Source organism: Protopterus annectens, chromosome 2.part1, assembly GCF_019279795.1.
Source record: "Protopterus annectens isolate FY-2018-M chromosome 2.part1, PAN1.0, whole genome shotgun sequence".
In the NCBI taxonomy this organism is placed as follows: Eukaryota; Metazoa; Chordata; order Ceratodontiformes; family Protopteridae; genus Protopterus; species Protopterus annectens.
This window is the reverse complement of record NC_056729.1, coordinates 1,369,913,656-1,369,937,046: the sequence shown is the minus strand read 5'-3', so window position 1 is coordinate 1,369,937,046 and position 23,391 is coordinate 1,369,913,656. Positions and strand designations below refer to the sequence as shown.

The 23,391-nt window shown below is 40.7% G+C and overlaps 1 protein-coding gene across 5 annotated transcripts in view; it reads right to left on the bottom strand.

Moving 5' to 3' along the window:
* The window catches only part of KIAA0232 (KIAA0232 ortholog), a 1,643,611-nt gene extending 1,620,501 nt beyond the window's left edge, over positions 1–23,110 (bottom strand). For 2 of the 5 annotated variants that reach the window (XM_044062830.1, XM_044062834.1), the window contains exon 1: positions 23,000–23,107. The gene's annotated coding sequence lies outside the window, so the exon portion shown is untranslated. Of the gene's footprint in view, positions 1–22,550; positions 22,680–22,727; positions 22,806–22,999 lie in introns of those variants that run through there. The other 3 variants (XM_044062835.1, XM_044062832.1, XM_044062833.1) reach the window with 3 other exon arrangements.
* Between the last annotated feature and the right edge of the window lie 281 nt (positions 23,111–23,391).

Genomic DNA, 23,391 nt, shown 5'->3' with positions numbered 1-23,391 from the left:
GTAGAGGGTCGAGCACAGACAGACAGTCTGCAAAAATACAGACTCCTCAGAGGAAGGGTTGGTGGGTTCCAGTTTCCTCACTGACTTAAAATTTCCAATACGTCTCCAAAGGAGACATCATCATGGGGCAACCACGGGGACCCTTCCCATTCATCGTAGTCTGTATCTTTGGCAAGGATTCCTCTGGGGAATCCACATACTTCCTCTTGCACGATCTCTTACGTGGTACCTCCTCACTGGGGACACCTGAGGACTGTGACGAGTGTGTACCTTGTGGAAGGCTATCTTGAGGTTCCCGTGCTCTACATCTTAGAGTAGTGGACTGTGTCAGCTGTGGCTCAGAGGACAGATATATATGGGTCTCTGGTGGTAAAGGAACCAGCTGTGAGCCTGCAGAGGAAAGTGCCCTCTCCATCACCTGAAAAGTGGGCCTGTCTGAAGAGGGGTGCGAACCAGGAACCCAGAAAGACAACCTTGGGACCAGGGTCACACCCCGCACCAACAAACCCACCCCCAGGCATGGAGCCACAAGAGAACTCGGTGCCACCACGACAACTGGAACCTTAGGGGGAGGCACTGTAGAAAAAAATAGGTGCCGTACCAGGGGTCATGGTGCCAACAGCCCAGTCACGATCCCAAGGATGGCTCGGCTCCAAGTGAGTGGATGGCCATAAGGTAGGCTCCAGAGCCATGGTAATGTCTACCAATGGAACCAAAGAAGCTGGAAATCAGGACAGGCAGTGTCGATGGCTCTAAAAGAAATATATGTTGGAATCTGTGAAGAAAATTCCTCGGCTTCGAGTGGGAGGGAGGACTTGGAAGAAGTTGTGGATCAGCTCCTGGTGGCCTGAGGAATCCCAAGTCTCACCACATCAAATTCCAAAAGGCTTCTGGAGGAGCAGGTCGACATCCCCAATGGAGAATCAGAGCACTCTAGAAAGGGACTGCACTGTTGTACAGAAAAGGGATCTCTTGACAGGGAATATCTGGTCAGAGGGAGTATTTCACCTTTCAGCACCTTGGTCAAAAGACCAGCAAGTTGTGCGGGGACCAGAGTTGGAAGTACTATTTTTGGTGCCAAGAGAGAGCAGTACTATAGCAGAAATTAAAGTTTTGAATGGTTCTGTAGTCACAACCGATACCGTAGTCGGTTCTTGAGGCATTGGTGCAGAGGACGGTACCGTAGTGGATAGCTGAGGTCCTGAAAACTGAGGATGGCACCGTAGAAGGGTTTAGAGGCCCTGGTGCCAAGGTTGCTGATGACAATTTAGAACTTCTGCCTTCAGTTCCACAGATTTAACTGAATTTGAGTCACTAACATGTGGAGAGGAAGGAACAGATTGGCTCCTCTTCTTAATGTTCCTTTTTAAGAGGGGCTGACCCCTCCGTCTCCAATATAACCTCTGAAAAAGGAGACCTATTAAGTATCAATTTATTTTTTCTTTCCATCAAGGTACAGGCACCAAAGCCCTTGCATATCCCGCATGGAGGTTGAGCAGACAAATGCGGCACCCCGAACCAGTAAACACAGGACAAATAATTATCCAAATTCAGCATTTTCCCGCTACATTGGTCGCACTGTTGTTTCCTTTTTATCAGTCATCTCAGAGGTAAGGGAAGGCCTGTACCAGCAATGGTACGAAGAATACCAAACCTTGGTAAGATATAAGAAAGGGAGTACTCAAAACAGATAAGCAAACTCTAAATCACAAGGAAAAACCAAGAAAAAGTTTAAAGAAGTAAACAAATTTCTAATGACTTAGCTTGAAAGCTGGCCTGACACGTCTTGATAGTATATGTTGCAAACAAGATCTGATATGATACAGAGAAGGGCACTATGGGTAAGCTTAGCTCAAGTGTTTTTTGGCTGGCGCGATACCCATGAATGAATGAAGATCAACAATATCAGATCAAAAATTACTAAAACTGTTGTGAGAAGCTGACCAAAAACAAAACTTCATCAGCACGGAGAAAAACTAAACTGTTCAGTTCAGGGAGAAATAAGTTGCATTACATGCCCTGTTCATAAATCAACCAAGCAATCAAATGATTAAGACGATAACTTGAATTACACCTGGGAATGGGAAAGAGTAAAAGAAAGGCCAAAAGATACAATCTTTTGGCAGGGAATGTCATCTTAAATAGAACAAGCACTGCACTGCACTGTACACCCACATACCCAGGAAAGAAAGTGGAACTAAAATTTGCTCAACTTCAAAAATGCTGTTTTTACTTGGGTGGATTCTTATTTATTGCAAGTTCACAGACATACCATAACCAACAAATTTAAGTACAAGTGTGACTAATGCAGCAATGTCTGCATTCACAAGGTAATGTATAATTGATGTTGCCACATCTAGCAATGGTCTGCAATAAGCAAGTCAGAAATTCAAATATACAATGCCTACTCCTCACCTGCTATAACCAAATGAACAAGTATAAAAATTACCAAAGAATCACATAAAAAAAAAAAGATGCACCAAAAGCTACAAGGATTGTCAACTTAAGTGTTCTTGTATTTCAAAATATTAAATGCAACAATCTGCTGACAGGATGGAGAGTTGAAAAATAAGATTGCGGATGTATAAAAATTAAAAGGAAATGCTGAGAAAAAAAAAATCAATTAAGAGAGAAATAATAGAAGAACAGAAATTATAGATTATTACTAGACTTACAGAATAAAGCCACGGTGGTAGCATTGTTACCTCACAGCAAGAGGTTCGCCCATTCGATTCTCGGCTTGGCTTGGGAGTGCTTTATGTATGGAGTCTGCATGTCCTCCCCACAGTTGGGTAGCATTCGAAAGACATGTGCGCGTAAATGGGCGTGCCTTCATTGAAGGTTGGGCGTCGAGCTGGCACCTCGGCATTTCGTAAAAAATCTACTGCCAATCATTAGCGGACCGGAGTTCCTCTGCGGCGACCCCTTACCTTGAAAAAGCCGAAAGACAAACAACTTGACTAATAGAATAAAGCCAAAATAATTTAGAAGCTGTGGTAAAGTTCAAAGCCTGAAGTGGATTTTTCTGGTGTAGTTGCAGAACCCAAGATCTAATGCAACACACTGGGAAAGATAGTCAAGATAGTCAGTTGTATACAAGTAACAGATATATGTACAACAAAACATCAAAATCTAAGTTTTAGACAGAAGTGTAACAGCAAATAATTCTGCAAGGAAATAGACTGTGAAAAATGTCTTACTCAAACAGCTGCCAAGAAAGACTCCTTAGCTTCAGTACCCAAATGAAGCTTTAGTTTAGCAAGAACTGACTCAAAATCAAGACCAGACATACAGTGTAAAAATATATAGTTAAATTTGCCAGATATGGTAACCTGCCAAAGGAACTGGATGGCTGCATAGACTGTTTCAAAGTTAAAGCAATCTCCAAAAAAGCTGCATTACTAAAATACATCTTTAAATTTGTACAAAAAGTTTGAATTTGATGTGAAAAACACAAACACACACACACACACACACACACACACACACACATACACACAAAACATGCCTAGTATATACGGTCATGGTGAATCTACTGTGACCAATTTTTATTTAATGCATGCTACCTCAATACAAGTCAGCATGGCATGCGGTACACCCCTGCTGAAGTACACAGACCCCACCACTGCTACATAAATTAGATGAAAAACACATCTGTGGAAACCACATCTTCTGTGCTTTTAATTTATTAAACCCCCTGAAATTAAAAGGCAAAGCATGGAAAAGGCTCATAGTTCTGAATCCCCTTCCCCACAAATGGTTACTAAGCACATAGTCCAGGAGACTACTGGGGTACCTAGCCCAATGGTTAACTGACTTGCTCAGAGAGTTACACAGTAGACAAATGGAAGCTCTCAGAATCAAACAATGGACTACAGGAAGCAACTCATTGACATCTTACAGCCTTGCTCCTCTACCCTGTCATTTCAAGGAGGACTGAAGAAACGCCAGATAGATCAAAGTGCTCTGCTCTTTTGATGTATTTCTATTTTCTGAACTTTACTTTGAAAACAGAGCAAAATGGGCAAACTACTATCAATTATATCAGCCGTAACTCCAACCTCCATAATATACCGTCAAAAATTAGGTGGAAGGATCAGCTCCACAAACACGGCAAGACCAAACTATATACACGGGAAAGAAAACTCATAGGACAATTTCCAATCCATATCGATAAAACACACAAAATTATTAGTTTGTATTTTAGGTTAGCATGTGTACAGGCCAGGATGCTGTGCTTTTTATGTTAGCATGTGTACAGGCCAGGATGGTGTGCTTTTTATGTTAGCATGTGTACAGGCCAGGATGGTGTGCTTTAAAAGCATATGCATTCATGTTATGTGTGGGTATATGCACCCCCATACACAATGACAATATGTATCTTTAATACACTTTACAACTCGAAAAATTATGATTGGGTCTCTGATCATAAAACTCAGTTATGACACAAACAAGTTAAAAAAATAACCTCAAGAACAGCGCAAATCTTGGCATCCACTTTGGGGACAAACAGAGATATGATTACTCTTAAGTCCATGAACCTTTACCTGCCCCATGTAATAAAACTCATGCATTTCTAGTCAAGAGAAAAAAAAAGGGTAGGAGCACAATGTTTAACAGCTGTGAAAGCTGGAAAACACAAAGCAGTGGGACAACAACATGAAAACTTCTCCTCTGAGGAATGAGCATCTTTAATAGCTATTAAGGCACACTTCATATGTATATACATTATATAAAAAATATATACATACAAACATATATATATATATATATACACATATATACACACACACACACACATATATATATATATATATATATATATATATATATATATATATATATATATATACTTATACATACACACACACAAACATATATACATTATATATATACATAAACAAAATCCAAAAGCCACCAGTTCTCTAAATATATATTAGAGACTATTTAATAGCATTAAGCCTTAAAACAACACAGCAGCAAATCGGTTTTGCCCTTTGGCTTCATCAGTACAGTTCAATCAAACCCTTCCCAGAGTACAGTGCATGCAAGCTATACAGGTGCATTTAAAGACACATTACATTACATACAAGAATTACAAAAATACACAATTTAAACAATAAAAATGAATCTGCTATCGATATTAATGAAATCAAATCCATTATACAAATATTTAATAAGCATGAACCCAAGCAGAAGTAACTTCAATAATTAAAGCAGTTGTCACTACAAAGCTTTATTTTTTTACATTAAAAATGTTAACAAACCACCTCTTCAGAAATATGCATTTAATCCAGGTTTGTTAAATAGCCCAAGATTAAGAATACACATCTTTCCCTTCCTATCCAAATGTTCATGTTTAGATTCTAAGGACAAACCACCAGCAACAACATAATAGCTGTAAAAACAAAGTGCGCAGTAACATGTTCCAATTTGTGTTTGAATAAAGCACTTCTGTCACACTTACATTTTAGATCACTTAAATATACCATTATACACAGTTTCCAAGGTTTAGATGTCTGCCCTATATAGAAAGCCCCACACTGGCACACTGCCATGTAAACAACCCATTCCGAAGTACATGTAATCAATTATCTAATAGTATAAACTCTAGATGTATTAACAGATGTAAAAGATTTGGCCTTCCAACAGCACTTTGCAGTAAACACAATTACCACAAGAAGTACAAAAATGCATAGTATTGTCACCTATATCAGCATTAAGGCTTATTAAAAAGAAATCCCAATCCCTCCGAGCTACACGCTCTAGGGACCTAAACCTGGTCACCACAATAAACAGAACATGCCGGAGGGATAGATTCCTGTCCCAGAGACTTCCCATACTCTGGAATAAACTACCTATCTATATCAAACAAAGCTCCTCATTAGCACTCTTCAAGAAAAAGCTTGATGACTGGATGGGAAATAGGAAATTCACCCCAGGGATCACCTCTGTGGCTCTGCTCGACAGTGGCACAGGAAAATAATTTTCTTTGGTGGCAAAAGCCAGGGTACCTTTTTGGCTGGGCCTGTATAGGCCCCAGGGCCGATAGCCTAGTACCTACCTATAAGGGGATGATCTGTATTCTCAGTGCCTGTTACTTCTTTTTCTTTCTACAGTGGCCAGTTTTCATTTTTTTTTGTTATGCCCGAGTTGTAGTCTTTAAAGTCATCTCTCCTCTCCCTACACACCTGCCCTTCTTTATCTGTCAAATTGCAAAAGTAATTTGAGCTGTTTGCTGCTGTGATTGATAGCACACAGTAGGAGACAAAGTTCAAAGTAGTAAGAGCTATTGAGAACACTGTTCTGTGTGATTATCCATTTTTATCATTTAAGTAGTCATTGAAAAGCAAGAAATGGTAATTAAACCTGACTTTCTAAAAGAAAGCAGGGTATATGTGAAAACAGACGTAAAGTCAATGCACTGACAGCAGCTTAGGGGATATGATGTAATATTTTAAGGCCAAACATTGCATTGTGGGATACCTAGAGGTAAACTAAAAAACAAGATGCAGGACCCCATGTGGGCAGACTGTGGAACTGTAAAAAGAGAGACTCCAACGATGGTGTTAAAATGTAGGAAACATCAAAACATAACAAAATAAACATATTTTCAGTCTGTGGGTGCATTTATCCTTTAAGAAAATATGATACAGAAGTACCCTCCTGAAAATTTTACTTCTTTCTTCAGCATAAATATTTTTTTCAATAAATCATTAGAAAGACCAAATACAATCTTGGCTAACTTCTGACCTGAAGAAAAAAAAATCAAAAACAGAAGGGATGGTTGGAAGACTATCAGTCTGGAATCTTCACTCAACTGGGAAGGCAGCATTTTGCAATGCCAGACATATTTGCTACAAAAAATTACTTGCTAAGCCAAGGCTTACTATCTTAAAGCAAATCAGAACAAACAATGTTGAACCCAGTGGGATCCATTAATTTTTAAGCAACTCTACATGCCTTTTTATAAAATTAGTCCCACTTGATCACCCTCACAAGTTCTCTTCCACTGCATTAAAATTCAATTCTCTACAGTCCTAAGTCTATTTACTACAAAAATTTTAAATGTATATTGCTCTTTATATTCTTCAAAGGTCTTGAATTCCACACTTTGCATTAAGCGCTTTTTCCATTTAAATGCAAAATGTTTCATTTGCCTCAAGTTTGTATTCCTTGGCAAAACCTGAAAATGGTCTTGAAATGTAATCATGTTCCACTATGGTTGACAAACTAAAATAAAAATATGGCAAACCCGTACCGCATCCATTGTGTCTTCCTCCTAGTTGGGTTATTATTTGTCCTGAAACATATTTCTAGGACTCCACCACACCTTTTATTTTTCTCTCAGTATCTAATCAGCGAGTTAATAAGCAGCAAAAGCAGCTACAATACTATGGTGGGTGCCTGACCTGATGCTCAAGGGGTAGGACGACATCACAGTGGCACCTCTTGGGCACATCACTTACCCATCTCAGACAGTACTTTCCTGATCTGAAAATCTTACATGGCAATACCAATCTCCAAAATAAAGGTCCTCCCAGCTTCTTTTCTTACTGTCACGTCCTTAAATCTGCACTACTGGTGTCAAATAATGTATGATGGGCAAATGACTAAGTGGACAGAAAATATACAATGGTGCCTCTGGCTATGGCCAACACTTGCCACACAAAAAATTGTTTTCACCAAACAGTTTCAGGGCAGAGTTATAAACACTTCCCACAATTTCATCAACCCTGCTTTCAGTCCAATGTCATGTAGTACAATTTTACCAATAGCGGAGACTTGTCCAAAACTTATTTTCTGTGCAAGCAAATGGATACAAACAGGTTTTCCAAAAGGGGCCAATGGTGCCTTACAAGTGCCACTAGACTCTTCCTGTCTTCACAGTAATGCTACCACAGCTAGACCAAGTTGGCTTGTGTCCAAAGTTTGTAGGTCACCTATGCCAATGTTTATCAGCCTGGCACTTAGGTGCTCCATAACTTTACAGAGAATGCTTGTGAGACTAATAGGTCTGCTGTGGGGCCACACACACACACACACACACACACACACACACACACACACACACACACACACACACACACACACACACACACACACACACACAGAAACTGGTGCTCTCTGCTTCACTCATCAGGAGTAAATCGGTAACACAAATCCCAAGCTGTCTTGTGACAGATGCATTTCACTGGCAGACTAACCATCTTCAAACCAATTTCCTGCTGGTCTTCCTGAAATCAGAAGCAAATACACAGGCACTAGCATCAAGCTGGTTTCATAAAGGCAGTTCACAGGTTCACCAGCAATCGGTAGGTGTATTCCAGATGTTGCAGATTTTAAAAGTAAACTGGAAATGGGGGGTATTGTAGGTACTGCAGTTTATACACCTAATGGGTGGGAAGATATTAAAGTGAGAGTAACTGAAATTTTAAGTGGTGTATGGGGAGAACTTTCCCAATGTGAACTTGTGCTCAGTAGTACAAGCAGATGGGAAGACTGGGAAGAGCTTCTAAAGTCAAATGTACAAAAGGGACTAGCAACTCAAGAGCCACTGGGTTTTCATACACAACAGTGGCAGGGTTGGGAAGAACACTTACGGCCACACGCTTTGCTTGGCAGGTCAGATTAAACCTGGTCATGTTCTGCTGCTTAAGAATGTTGTTTAGAGTTAATTACCTTGCAGTCAAAGACGACATCGTAAATGTTTCTTAACTGGCACTAACAAAGACATTTTTTTAAACTTTCAACAAGGGGAAAAATAGAACTGCAATAAAATAATAGCAAAAACAAGAAATAAAGGAACAGTGGAGGTGTGTAGTCAATAATCTGAAACTGAGCCAGAAAGTGTCCATTTTCTGCGGAGGCCCAGGGAGAAAAGCTCCACAATCACAATATTTCAAAAACCAAGTACAAATATTTTAAATCACAAAGTATCGTGTTGCACTACAAACAAAACGCAAGAGATTAAAAATGAGAAAAACATAAAATATATGTTTCATAGTAAAGTGCAATGAGAAACAATAATGAGTTGAAGAGAATGTGAGGAAAATTTCAAGTCATATTTGTTATATAGATTAGTATGTTACATTAAACAATTCTAATAAAATATTTAGAGATATCAGACATTACATGATTAGAGAGAGAGAGAGAGAGAGAGGTGAAACTGAGTGATATCTTAGTAGGAGAAAGGTGTTTACATTGTGGTTATAGAAGAAAGAAAGAAGGAAATTTCAAGAACAGTGCAGGGTAGAATGTCTTCAGGTAGCTTAGCTGAGTATGAAGGAAAAGAGACAAGAGGAAAACTGCAGAGATAAATTAAATAAGATAAGGAGGTGGAGAGAACAAAAAGGAATGGAGTAGGAGGCTGGAAAGGAATGTGAAGTGTGACCTAGGGTGAAGGGGGCGAGTGAAGTATAGCAAGTTCAGCCAGAATTAAATTAAAAAATGATACTTCAAATCCTCCTTTTCATATTGTTCCACAAAGAAGACTGCATGCACAAGTAATGGAGGAATTTTTTTAAGGCACGAGTACAGCAAATATCCATAACTTTTCATTATGTAAATAGAGGAGTAATACTAATGTCACAGCCTGTTGCAACCCCTCAGTTGCTCTAAAATAGTTGATGCCACCCTTCACTTAAACAGTTCTGACATTAAAAGGCTTACCACAAGTTCTCTCAGAGCATCCTTGTCTAGAAGTTTGTACAGAAGATTAAGGATATGAACTATTAGGAAACCACTTCCACAGTTGGATTCCTTCAGCCTATATAGTTTCTGTACTGTGGCTCTGAGCACCTGAATGGTGGCCATGATTTTGTGCCCCTTGCAACTGCTAAGACACCTGGCCCATTTTCCTGCTTGATGAAGAATATGCAGTCTATTTCCTGTTTCTAAACAAGGAAAACTTTTTCCTCCAAACATCTTTACTGAATTATCACTTGTGACATAGGCAAATTTGCATTCATATAAAAGTAATCAAACTATAATCAACATAATAAATACTATGCTACACATATACTATCATATAACCTAAGCAACATTACATAAATTATTCAATTCCTGCCCTTTAAAAAAAAAAAAAAAAACTTTAACAAACTATCACTTATTACACAGACAATCATACAGTTATATAAATGAAAACAAACCACACAACACAATCCTAGTCACAAGCATTTTACATCACAGACCACACTGACACACTCCCAGTTGCAAACATTATACATCACTTATAATCTACCCAATCTTTCTCACTCGAACGTTACATAGCTCATTTAAGTCCTGCTGCCTTTTAAACTTCATCCCTCCCTTGCATGGATTGTTCCCACAATTCCCATTTTTCCTACGTAGTTTGCGCCTACCATTTTCTAAAGATCTCAATTCCAGTTGTTTTATCTCTGTTACTACTTTCACTACTTACAGTACAGTTGGTTTAAACTTTGATTTCCATTTTCTAGTAACTGTTTTTTGGCAGCCACCATTATTAGACACAGAAAGGCCTTACCATGTCTAGGCAATTCCAAAAATAAAAATTGTCAAGGCAAAATGATGCTAGGAAGAAGTGACAAAGGGGTTCTTCTGTTAACAAAATTCTAAAGGGCAGACAAATAGGCGATTTAGATAAAGGGGTATGATTTCAATCTAAGCAGTGTTTATTGTGTCAAAAAATACTCAATGGTGGAGAAAGCAAACTTCTTTCCAGTTAAGAGGCAGCAAACATGAAACGTGTAGAAGATGCATTAAGATTCATAGCTGTCATTGTGAGCCTAGCCACTTTCCTTTTTGTGCTAAAAATAGCCTCTCTCATTTGGTTATAGATTACCCTTACCCATCCCATTGTCAATAATTTATTACCCCCTAATAAATAACTGGATTATACCATAAATAATTTGAGGGAACCCAGGCATGGAATAAAGCATGTAGGAGCTGCATCTGTCCATTAGTAATACAGGGCACAGTCCTGGGGTGAATTTTCTGTTTCCCATCTATAGCACTAAGATGTACCTGAAAATGGGCAGGGATGAACTTTGTTTCATGGGGACAGAAAGTCTGCTCTACATCAGTGGTATCCTCTGCAAAATACATCTGTCCCTCCAAATTGTTCTGTTGATGCCGCAGAAGAGGTTTAGAGCCCTAGACCAAGTAATGGGTCGGAGGATGCCTTGTATGCCAGACATGGGTCACCTCTTAGCAGTCCGGAGGATACAAAGTACTAAGAGGATTCAGAGTACAGTTTCAGGACTGTGAGTCTATCCATATAGGACATGTTGTATAGGCATTGTATCCTTTTACTAAAGTATCTTTGTAGGCATTCCAGTTGGTGCATGCATCTAAAACGGGACTATATTACATCATCGAACGCTTAAAAAAGCGAACGATGATTAATCGACCCCACGTAAGCAAAAGCTCACAATGTCTAAACCTCAGAACAGTAATTTTTTCCCCAAGGGAATTAAAAAATAAATAAATAAATAATTCGCTGTTCCAAAAATTTTTTTGAAATATTACATAAAGTGGGGGACTGTGCCCCCCTACTTAAATACACCAACTCTGAGATCGCACTACAATGCCAAAAAACGGCAAAGTAACAGAAGCGGCCAAGTGAATTCTTTCCCAGGGAAAGAATTTGCTTAAAAGCCGCTTCACTATTTTGCCTTTTCATTCTTTTACGTTCGCTCAAGATGCATTCAACTGAATGTGTCTTTGATCACGTAATAGGAACCAGTCTAAAATAGCTACATGCCAAAAGGGGCATTATATTCAATGACTGGCCTAATGAGGACTAAGTAAAGGTGAGCAACGACACCCCTAGATATAGACCATCATTGTGCTAATACAAAAAGGACTTTCTTACAACAATAGCCACATGTTGGTCAAAAGTTAGTTCACAGTCCACATAAGCTCCCGAATCCTAGTCAACTCTTAGGGGTGTATTGTCAGTGTGGTAGATGACTCCCCAAAGTATACAAAAGGACATTTTTGGTATTTAAACTAAAAACTCAAGTGCTACATATGTCTACAACCTCTCTTTTGATCACTGTGTCTTGTTTGTGGTCATGAAGTCCTTCTACCTTGTTCAGTTAATTTTTATGTTTATCTCATTTAAGTTCCACACAGTACTGGTCTCCTACCTGGTCCTCAAGGAAACACAGACCTATCTGGTGGACATCCTCTATCAACAAGCTTTACAACAAAAAGAAGAAAATGTTGCCAAAGGATAAAAAGGCACAAATTCTCAATTGGAAAAACTCCCTCCTTAGCCTCAACAAGCAAATTAGATCACTAGTGAAAACCATCAAAGCCAATTATATCGAAACTAGCCTCCGAAACAAAGGCTAACCACAAAGCCTTCTTCAGTTACACCAGAAACCTCCATGGCAAAGCCCAGGTTTATTCTAAATTAGTTAACGGTACCACTTACACTGATTCCATTGACTTAGCCAACCTGCTAGCAGATATCCCAGGCTGTATTCTGCAACATCTCCAGCAAGAACTAGCCTCACCATTGAGCACCCTATTCAACCATAGCCCAAGTACAGGCTTCATTCCAGCAGAATGGAGAACTGGCATCGTCATCCCTTTGCACAAAGGTGGTGCCACTACTGATCCTGGAAACTATCGCCCCCCCATTAGCTTGACAGGTCTGATCTGTAAACCAATGGAGCATATTATTATGGACCTCATAAACAAGGACATCGACAATTACCTAGGACTTGACTCCGGCCACTTCGGGTTAGTCAAAGGCAGATCTTGCCTGTTGAACCTGGGTGACTTGTTTGAGAGTGTCACCAAGGCAATGGATGAGGGAACGTCAGTATATCCAGCTTACCTTGACTTGGCCAAAGCCTCTGATACAATCCCCCACTAGGACAGCCCACTAGGACAGCATCGAAAGAAAAGCTAACTCAACCTGGCGTAAATCCCTATCTCAAGTGGGTGGCCAACTGGCTCACCGATAGAACCCACAAGGTCAAAGTAGGTGCCACCACCTCTGACAGCAGACTTGTCACTAGTGGTGTTCCCCAGGGATCTGTCCTGGGACCCCTGTTTGGCATCTACTCCTCAGAGGTCCAGGCAAAGACAAAAGGCCTGTGGCTGACCACGTTTGCTTACTGTAAGTTGGGTGCTGTCATTGACTCCCCAAATTATGTTAACATACTACAAGAGGGTCTCACAGCAAATGACTAGCAAAATCATGGCCTGTCATTGACTCCCCAAATTATGTTAACATACTACAAGAGGGTCTCACAACAACAAATGACTAGCAAAATCATGGCCTTAAGTAAAACGCAAAAAAAAGTATCATACCATTCGGCAAAAACACGCCCCCCCCCCCCTACTGATTACCACATCAACGGCAACCCTCTAAGCACACAACCTGTGGTATGACACCTGGGTACACAGGTTGACAACAATCTCACATTTGACCATTACGTAGCGACAGTGGTCAGAAAAGCCTTTTTACATGGTTCATCTCATCTTATAAGTAAAGGAATTGCATCCAGAAAAAAGGAAGTTACTACCTTTCTATACTCCTCCCTCATTAGGCCAATAATGGAGTACAACACCCCATTTGGTATGTACCTCTCCAAACACCTGCACGAACTAGGAAGGCCACAGAAATACCTCACAAAGAGGATCCATGGCTTCCAACACCTGTCCTATGTAGACAGACTCAAATCACTATCACTCTGCTCGGTATTGTACAGATTGCTCAGAGGTGATTTGTGTCTCCCCTACAACAATTGGCTTAATTACTGGTGTCATTCTAAGGGGATCCAATGTCTGTCTGCTTGGGATGACATGCTCGACAAGCCACTCTGCTTCGCAAGGGATGGCTTGCACCTGTCACCCCTGGGCTTCCGGATATTGGCCAAGGCTCTTGCCACCCCCATAGTGCCTTTTTTAGGCAAGGCTAAAATGACAAACCTACCTCCATAGAAAACACACGTGGAAAAAAACTAAGGGTAATGCTGCTCAATGCCAGAAGTCTAAACCTTAAGATGCACGCTCTCGAAGCCCTCCTCAGTATGGAGAACATAGATGTCTGTGCAGTGACTGAAACCTGGTTCAAGGCTCCTGAGAGCACCCCAGCACTATCAGGTTTTACCTCATATCATGCTTTCCGGCCCCAAAACTTGGACTGAACCACAAAAGGAGGGGGAGTTATCCATATTCATCAAAGATACCCACACCTCCAGGTTAGTGGCAACGCACGAAGCATCGGAGACCATCCAGGTGCAACTAACCACAGGCAAAACTGCCTTACAGTTTGTAGCATGCTACAGACCACCCTCTCAAACTCAGGAACCCCACACAGTCTTCCTGAAGACACTGGAGAGTATGAATGTCTCTCCAAATACCATCATACTGGGAGACTTCAACTACCCAAACAAAGACTGGGAACATTACTCAAGCCCCAACACCCTAGCCCAAAGGTTCCTAGAATTCATAAACTCAAATGCGATGGAACAACTAGTCACCATTCCCACAAGAGGAGACAATATACTTGACCTGATCATCACAAACATGGGGACAAAATGCTCCACACCGGAAGTATATCCCTCATTGGTAAGATCAGACCATAAATTAATCTCACTGGAAATCCACATCCTGCCCCCACCCCCTGCACAAAAGACCACAGTGAAGAACTTCTCAAAAGCCAACTTCACACTTCTTAAGACTGAAGTGGTATCCTTCAAGGCCCCTGGGCCAGAGGAAACCACAACCCACACTGCTGAATCCTTTACAAATGCCTTCTACGGGCACCTTCAAGAATGCATGGATCATGCAATCCCAAATAAAACCAAGACCCATTCCCCCAAAGGCAGGTGCCCGGTCTGGTGGACCCCAACCATAAACAAACTTTACAACAGGAGGAGGAGGAAGCTACTACATGACAGAGCAAAATCCCTAAAAGGGAAGGCAAACTGATCAGTACTAGCAAAAAACTATGATCACTCATAAAATCATCCAAGGCCAACTTTGAGAGAAAAATTGCAAAAGATACAAAAGACAATCACAAGGCCTTCTTTAGCTATGTTAGAAACCTGGGTGGAAACTCCCAGATATGCTCAGAGTTAGTCCAAAATTACACAAAATACACTGAACCCACTGACATTGCCAACATTCTGGCAGACAGGTTCAGTGCAAATTTCTCCTCCCCCTCCCCCCCAAAAGGAGAAATAACTATCCCAGCAGAGTGTAGCCTCCCTAACATCTCAGATGCCCAGGTGAGAGCCGCCCTCTCTAAAGCTAAAAACACAGCATCAATGGGACCGGACGGTGTCCCAGGCTGTGTGCTACATGAACTCCAAGAGGAACTAAACCCACACATAAGGCTGCTGTTTAATCTTAGCCTTACTACAGAATACGTACCCAAAGAGTGGCGTACGGCAACAGTGGTCCCATTTCACAAAGGCGGTACTTCTACGGACCCTGGAAATTACCGCCCCATAAGCTTGACGAGCCTGGTCTGCAAAGCTATGGAGAGGATCATTATGGAACTCATAAACAAAGACATTGGGGACCTACAGACATTGGATCCTACCCAATTTGGCTTTGTCAAGGGCAGATCCTGCCTTTTGAACTTGGTCGACTTTTTTGAAACTGTCACTGAGGCCATTGACGAGGGTAAGGCAGTTCACACAGCCTACCTTGACCTTGCAAAAGCCTTTGACACAATACCCCACTCGGGCATCATAGACAAACTCACCGGCTTAAATGTAAATCCATATGTCAAAAGATGGGTTGCAAACTGGCTCAAGGACAGAACCCACAGGGTCAGAGTTGCTGGAGCTATGTCAGACTCTAAGCCGGTCACAAGCGGTGTCCCACAGGGCTCAGTCCTGGGACCCCTCTTGTTCGGCATTTATTTTTCCGAGGTACAGGCAAACATAGGAGGATTGTGGCTGACAAAGTTCGCAGATGACTGCAAACTGGGCGCCATAATTGATACCCCAGCGGACACAAACATCCTTCAGAGAGGCCTCATAGAAAACGAATAATTGGTGCCAAAACCATGGTCTAAAGCTGAACGCCAAAAAATGTATAGTCATACCCTTTGGGAAAAACAAGGTACCCACAAATTACCACATAGGTGGTAATCCATTAAGTACGGAAGAGGTAATCAGGGACCTAGGGACCCAGGTTGACAGTAACCTCTCATTTGACACTCACATTGCCAAAGTGGTTAGGAAGACCTTCTATATTGCCCACCTTATCATGAAGGGTTTCACATCTAGATAAAGAGAGGTCATTGTGCCCCTGTACTCTTCTCTTAAATCAGGCCAATGATTGAGTACAATGCCCCATTTGGGATGTATCTTACCCGACACCTGCAGCAGTTGGAAAGACCCCAAAAGTTCCTCACCAAGAGAATAAAGGGTCTTAAACATATGTCATATGCTGCCCGACTGAAAAAACTCCAGCTCTATTCAGTCGCATACCGCCTACTCAGAGGTGATCTGTGCCTGACGTACAAGGCCATGTCCAATCCGGAATTAATGGACATGCTCTCATGGCTCTGATGGATTTGGATTTTCTGAGGTGGAGCAAGAGACTTAAACCTCAACACAGAAATAAATAGGATGTGCTGGAGGGACAGATTCATAACCCAGAGGCTCCCTGCACTCTGGAACAGAATCCCAGTCGATGTTAGGCAGAGCCCCCAACTCTGTTCAAGAGAAATCTTGACGAGTGGATGGGAGATTATAGGTTTACCATGGGGGTCATCTCTGTGTCACTACTAGACAGAGGCACAGAAAACTAAACCCTAAATGGGCATAGTATTCTCATCCTAAGGGGTGGTGAAAGCCACACACACTCTGGCTAGGCTTATAAATGCCCTAGGGCAGATTGGGGTCTGACTATCTCAGACCCCACTCTACTAGAAATGCAGTCAGACCCCACTCTACTAGAAATGCTCCATATCCGTAACTATAACTCATCGCACATTACCTAATCTTAAATCTAATATGAGACATTAACAAAACCTGCTGGAGAGACAGGCTTGTCTCACAGAGGCTGCCCCGTTTCTGGAATAGACTCCCTATACACGTCAAAATCACTGACCTTCTTCAAGCACAACTTTGATGAGTGGACGGGGAACCACAAATTTGTCCAAGGGGTTCCACCTACATCCCTCATTAACAGGTGTGACAGGTACTGGTTGAGGTTTCTTTTTTGGGGATAAACTCTTGGCTAGGTTTGTAAGGGCTCCAAGGCCATTAGCCTAGTAATCTCCTATGATCATATGTACACTGTTCCCTTACTCCACCTAATCTTTAAACAATGCCTTTCTGGTGTGTTCTTCAAAAAGCACCCACACCAATATAAAAGTTTCCAAATAGTTCAGGCCTACACAATCTAAGCAAAAAAGGTACACCCCCCCCCCCCGCTCTGCCCTGTATAGACTCATGAATGGTGATATGTTACCTTTCATGTACTGAAAGCCCCTAACCTTTATGACTTAGACCTCTGCAGAACCAATGGTTTATGCATACAAGCTAAAGTCCAACCATTACCACCACCACAAGATCAACATCTATTGTCATGACAGATTCATAGAAATGCATAGAATATGCTTGGCTAACAAACTCACTCTACATGTTGTCAAACAAAGTAACACTACATGTTGTCAAACAAAGTAACACACATTCTATCCACAAACTGGTAAACTTGTACTATCAAAAATAAGCCCAGATGTCTCGACAGAGCAGTTGCCAATACACTTGACCAAACAGTCCACCAACCTGCCAGAGGTGTTCTTCTTGATTTGGTCCTCACAAACATTTCTCCTAACTGCAATAATCTGCCTACTACCCCTTCACTAGTCAAATCTGACCAAGTCAAATCTTCTCTAAGAGGAGTCCTGTGGCACCCAATAACTCATATGCAATCGGGGACTACTCCTAAACTACTTATTTTTTTGTTTTCTGATATTAGTGATCATCACAAATGGTACACCACACCTCTGCAAACCCTGTATCAGAGGCTGCTGGTTTACTATTGAAATGTCGAACGGCACTACATCGACTGTACTATAGTCAAACACGAAGTTCGAAAATAGTAATGTCGACGACAATAAAACAATCTAGGACTGTGTTTTAACATGGGTCGAGGTAGGGGAGAGGTTTGTAGTTCTGAATAATACTGAACACCTACCTCGAGCCATGTTAAAACCATTCCTAGATTGTTTTTTTGTCGTCGACATTACTATTTTTCGAACTTCCGTGTTCGACTATAGTACAGTCGATGTAGTGCCATTCGACATTTCAATAGTAAACCGAGGCTGCTGCCTACTCCTCTGAATTTTACTTCCTCCTGCATAGATAAACTAAGGCATCCAAATCACTTTGGTGTAAGCATAATGGCAGGTTTAAAACTAAACTCATACGGTGAAACTGTAATATAAAATTCTATAACAAAAATAAAAAGCCCTTGACCATCACTAAAATGAGGTACACTCTATCAGAATTACAAAAACTATTTAAAACTTGTAAGCAATAAAAACTTATTTTTAGGAAGTACAGGACGAGCTAAGGACATACAAATTCACAGTTAATATAACTCTTTCTCCAACAGTGCTTACATCTTTGACTCCCACAAGGACATTTTGCAAACTCTCTTCCAATTTTACCCCACCCACCTCTCCAATGTCCTCTTCATTTCCCTTATATTAATCTGATCCACGTCCTTTTGATACATTCCTACTGCCGTGGGTCCTGACAATAACTTTTTATACCTACTGAAAAATATATAAAGTCCCCCCTAGCAAAACCTCTCCACTAATTCTTTAACCTGAGTATCACCACTGATTATGTCCCCAAAGTATGGAGAATGGCAACTGTGATGTCCTTGCATAAAAGATGGTCCCTCTACTGTTCTGGGAATTATAGGGCTATTAGTCTCACCAGTATAATTAACAGATTTATAGAACATATTACGGTTAAATTAATAAGTTATGATACAGGTATCAATTTGACTGTTAAAGGCAGATCATGCCAGAGCAACCCTGGCTGTGTTCTTTGAAAGGGTTACGGAGGCCATGGATCTACACCACTTATCAAAACCTCGCCATGGCCTTTGATATTATCCCCATGCTGGGATGTTTGACAAATCCTCTCAACTAACAGAGATAACCTATCTAGTGAACAATGTATTGAATCTCTAACAGAACTCATACCATTATGATCAGGGTATGTGCTCAAAACAGAATGTCAAAAAAGTGGTATACCACAGGGCTTTGTTCTGAGACCTCTCCTCTTTGGTACATATTTATTGGACATAAAAGACTTTACCAAAGTACTACGATTAACCACGTTTGCCGATAATTGCAAAAATGGAGACAAGTTACCAAATCCTGTTCCGACTCAAATTCTTCAGCCAGGGCAGGACCAAACAAATACTTGGTGTATTAATCATTGGGTTACTCTCAACACCAAGTAGTACAGCAGTTTGTTTCTTATGGTAAAAATAGCATCACTGCAGCATACCATCCATTTAAATGTGATCCAGTCATCATAAATTTGGGTATACTACCTTGATAAGAGCATTTCTTTGGTCATCTCATCTCTGTGGTGGTTAGAAAATCCTTCTGCTATGCTCAACTTATCCTTTGTAGTTATCTCCTCAAGGTCCAAAGAAGTTACAGCTCCACTTCATTCACTCCTAATCACTCAGTATGATGCACCCTTTTCCATGTACCTTTCTAAGCAGCAAATTGGCCCAAGACAGCTTGACTTTTGTACACTAAAAATATCTCAGGTCTCATTCCCCTTTAGCTATTCAGATAGATTAATGATAAGCAGAAATGTTTGGCTTTTATACAGACTCCTGAGGGGTGATCTCTGTTAGTCTCTCATCAGCACTTTGTGATGCAGCTGACCTTTTTGGATGGTCTTCTTGGCCGCAAGTTTAACAAAAACCTATGAACCAACCTGCTTTCAAAATTAAAACTCTATTGGACAGTTAAGCTTCAAGATGGCCTTTCAGCCATAAGCTTAGTTATGAATAACATTATATGCACATTTTTAGGGGCCACATACCTTCAACTACACAAATTCTTTTCTACTAAACCACTTATGGTTTCACATAAAACAAAGGTTTCCAATAACTTGTTTAAATCACTTAGTTAAGAGCTGCAAATGGGTGGCCGCGGTGGTGCAGCGGTTAGCGTTGCCGCCTCACAGCAAGAGGTTCTCCAGTTCGATCCTCGGCTGGAGTGCTTCTGTGCAGAGTCTGCATGGCCTCCCTGTGGTTGCGTGGGTTTCCTCCGGGTGCTCCAGTTTCCTCCCACACCCCAAAGACATGCTGTAGGGGGACTGGACACTAAATTGGTCCTATGTGCGAGTGTGTGTGCCTTCTGTGGAAGGTTGGGCGCCGGTCTGGCAACTCAACCCCATAAAACTCAACTGCCAATCATGAGCGGACAGGTGATCCGAGGTGGTGACCCCTAACCGGGAAAAGCCGAAAGGAGAAGTTAAGAGTTGCAAAAAGTACTGTCTGCTATTATATCACACTGTCATAATACAGACCCAATAAGTTTTAACAATAAAGTAAAGACAGATCTAATATCACTCACTGTTCTAAACCATCATGCAGTCTATACCTAATAAAAAATACAATATATCCAAATTATCCTTCCACAAAACTCTCTACACATATTCCTTCCAGTACCAGTAAGTCATGACAAAAGTTCAATTGTCAAACTTTTGATTAAGTTCAAGGCATAGCTCTTCTGACTGTAAAGTAAATAATTTAATCTTGAAAGCTGTTACATCACAATTACAATTCTCTATTACTCTAATCACAGAACTCTTTTCTTCCTTTGTCATTCCTTTGCCCAATACTACCTAATGATATTACGATCAAGAAGCTTGTAACCCCCTCCTTTAATTATCCCTTCCTCCCCCACAAACATCAAATCTTTACTGCTCAGCATTGGCAGACAAGATCACAAAAACTAAAATATATAAACTAATCATACTAAAACTATTCTTGTACACAACTGTATTTTATTTTTATTAAGTTGTATTTATTTGAATTGTTAACCAAGTGAGCAAGCTGGTCTATGGGCCATTTTCAGTCACAACGTGACATAAGGCAAAAACAAACAGTATAACAAAAGTGTTTAGTTTGCACACAAATGAACCAGGTAATACAGTACCACTTCTGGACTTCGTTTTATGTATGACAGCCAAAATGAATAAACAGCAGAAACACAGGGATGCCCCTTTACTTTTTCCCGACTCTCGCACTCATGTGCTACATTAAAAATCAGTAATGTCTAAGTCTAACGTCAAGTAATTTAAGTTTTAGATTTCTAACATTTCCAACTATCTACATAAATAGGCTCAGAGTTCATCTTTGTCTCAATACCACAAAAGCAAGAAGAGATTACCTATTCATCACGCCAGTGTTGTCTTATAGTTGAAACCTCAGTGGTATATGTACACCAATTACACAGTACTGTCTACTCTGTTAAAAGCACAACCACTAAACCACACGCAATACACAAATCAATGGCTAATGCGATCATTTTTAAATGTAGTTGGTTTTAGCCATTCAGATCTGTCCTGTTTTTAGCAATATTCAGTTAATCTACAATGAGCGTAAGGGAATGTCAAGGTGTGTAACACAGGAAGAGCCCTGATCTAATGCAAACCAATCTATTTTCAGATAAATTTCGTGAACTGTACAATGCGTGTGGTATAATATGAACACCTTCTCTAAGAACTATGGCAAACAAAACGATAATCATGGGTTTTCAGCTGAGAGTTCCATATATAAACAATGCTATGGGGATCGGCTACAGTACTTAACAGACCATAAAAATAAACCATGAATAAGTGGACACTACATAGATATTCTTATCGAGAAAAACAACACATTAAAACACAGTATACATTCTAACGTTAATCACAGTAATGCGCTAAATACTGCATTTCCCTTTACTCAACCAGCCATGCTTACAAACACTATTAACCTTCCCTAACCAATTGGTTGACGCGGCAAGACAGAGGGTACAAATACGAAATACAACTCCCGCGTGCCAGAGCGCTGATAGGACAGTTTACCTGTCAAACTACAACAGTACAGTTCCCCTATTCTTTTCTGTCCGTTTCCCTTTAAATAGGCCCCCAAAGGGCAAACATTATACGAATGGCTCCTAATGATTATCCCACTACCTTACAGTAAACACAAAGAACTACAACGTAGTCTGAATTACACCACTGTTCATATTACGTGCTCCGATATGCGTAACATCTGTCACTACATACTAAGAACAAGTATTTTTTTTAACATTTTCACTGACATGCCGTTTTACAGCAAGCGAACGATTAGATCATCTACATAAACACCACACTTATTATTCCCTCTTCTAAACAAAGAGGTCACGAACTACACAACTGGAAACAACCAATTATCTTTCTGGGTCCATAAACACAATCATTCCAGGATATCTAGACAGGTTATATTGGGATTTTTACAAAGTTCCCGATTTAATCTATACTTCTGACATCAACCACAAGCTGACAACTAACCTCCGACAGTGTTGTAATCTTCGGAACCATTAGTATTTAATTAATAATAACACCTTAAGGCTGACGCAATGCAAAGCAGCGCAGATCTTGACACATACAAAAAGTATTTAAATACGTCATGTACAGCTTACACCTAGCTTCCCCCGGTGAAGCCGGTGACACACATTCCCGCGTTACCTGAAACTAAAAGAGGAAGGGACATAACGATTACAACACATCTTCAACAAACCGGTCTTCTCCTCCCACTGGCCACCGGTCTGTAATAAGACATCACGCTAAGTGAGACAGAAGAAGGGGGAGCGGCTGACCTAAGCAGGGGACAGAGGGGAAAAACAGTCACGCACACCACTTACAGAAAGAAATCGATCGTGACAAAAATACAATCATCAATAATAATAAGCATATTCTAAAAACAAAGACCCAATTTTAAAAGTATATTTTATACATACCTTCAGAATAGGAGAAACAGCGGGAGAAGGGAGGAGGAGCAACCGTCTCCCTTTCTCACTCGGTTCCGTCCCGCTGTCGTTACACGTGACAAGGTTCTACTAGCGCTGTTGACGTAAAACACGTAGTTGGTGGATGATACTCTAGAATCGTAAAGGGGAGAAATAAAATGCTTCTGCAGGAGAGGCGCTGCTGTCGCTTAGCAACAAATCTTCCCGCAGTCGTAAACTGCTTACTTGGTATCTTGTAGTGCTGTAGACTCGATGACTTGGTATTTTTTGTTGTTGTTTTAATTAGACGTTCGCATTCGTCAAGGATACGATTGTCGTTTTCTTTCTTGATGTTGCTGTTATATGGTTTGGACGATTGTCCTACCTTGGTGAAGTACGAGTCT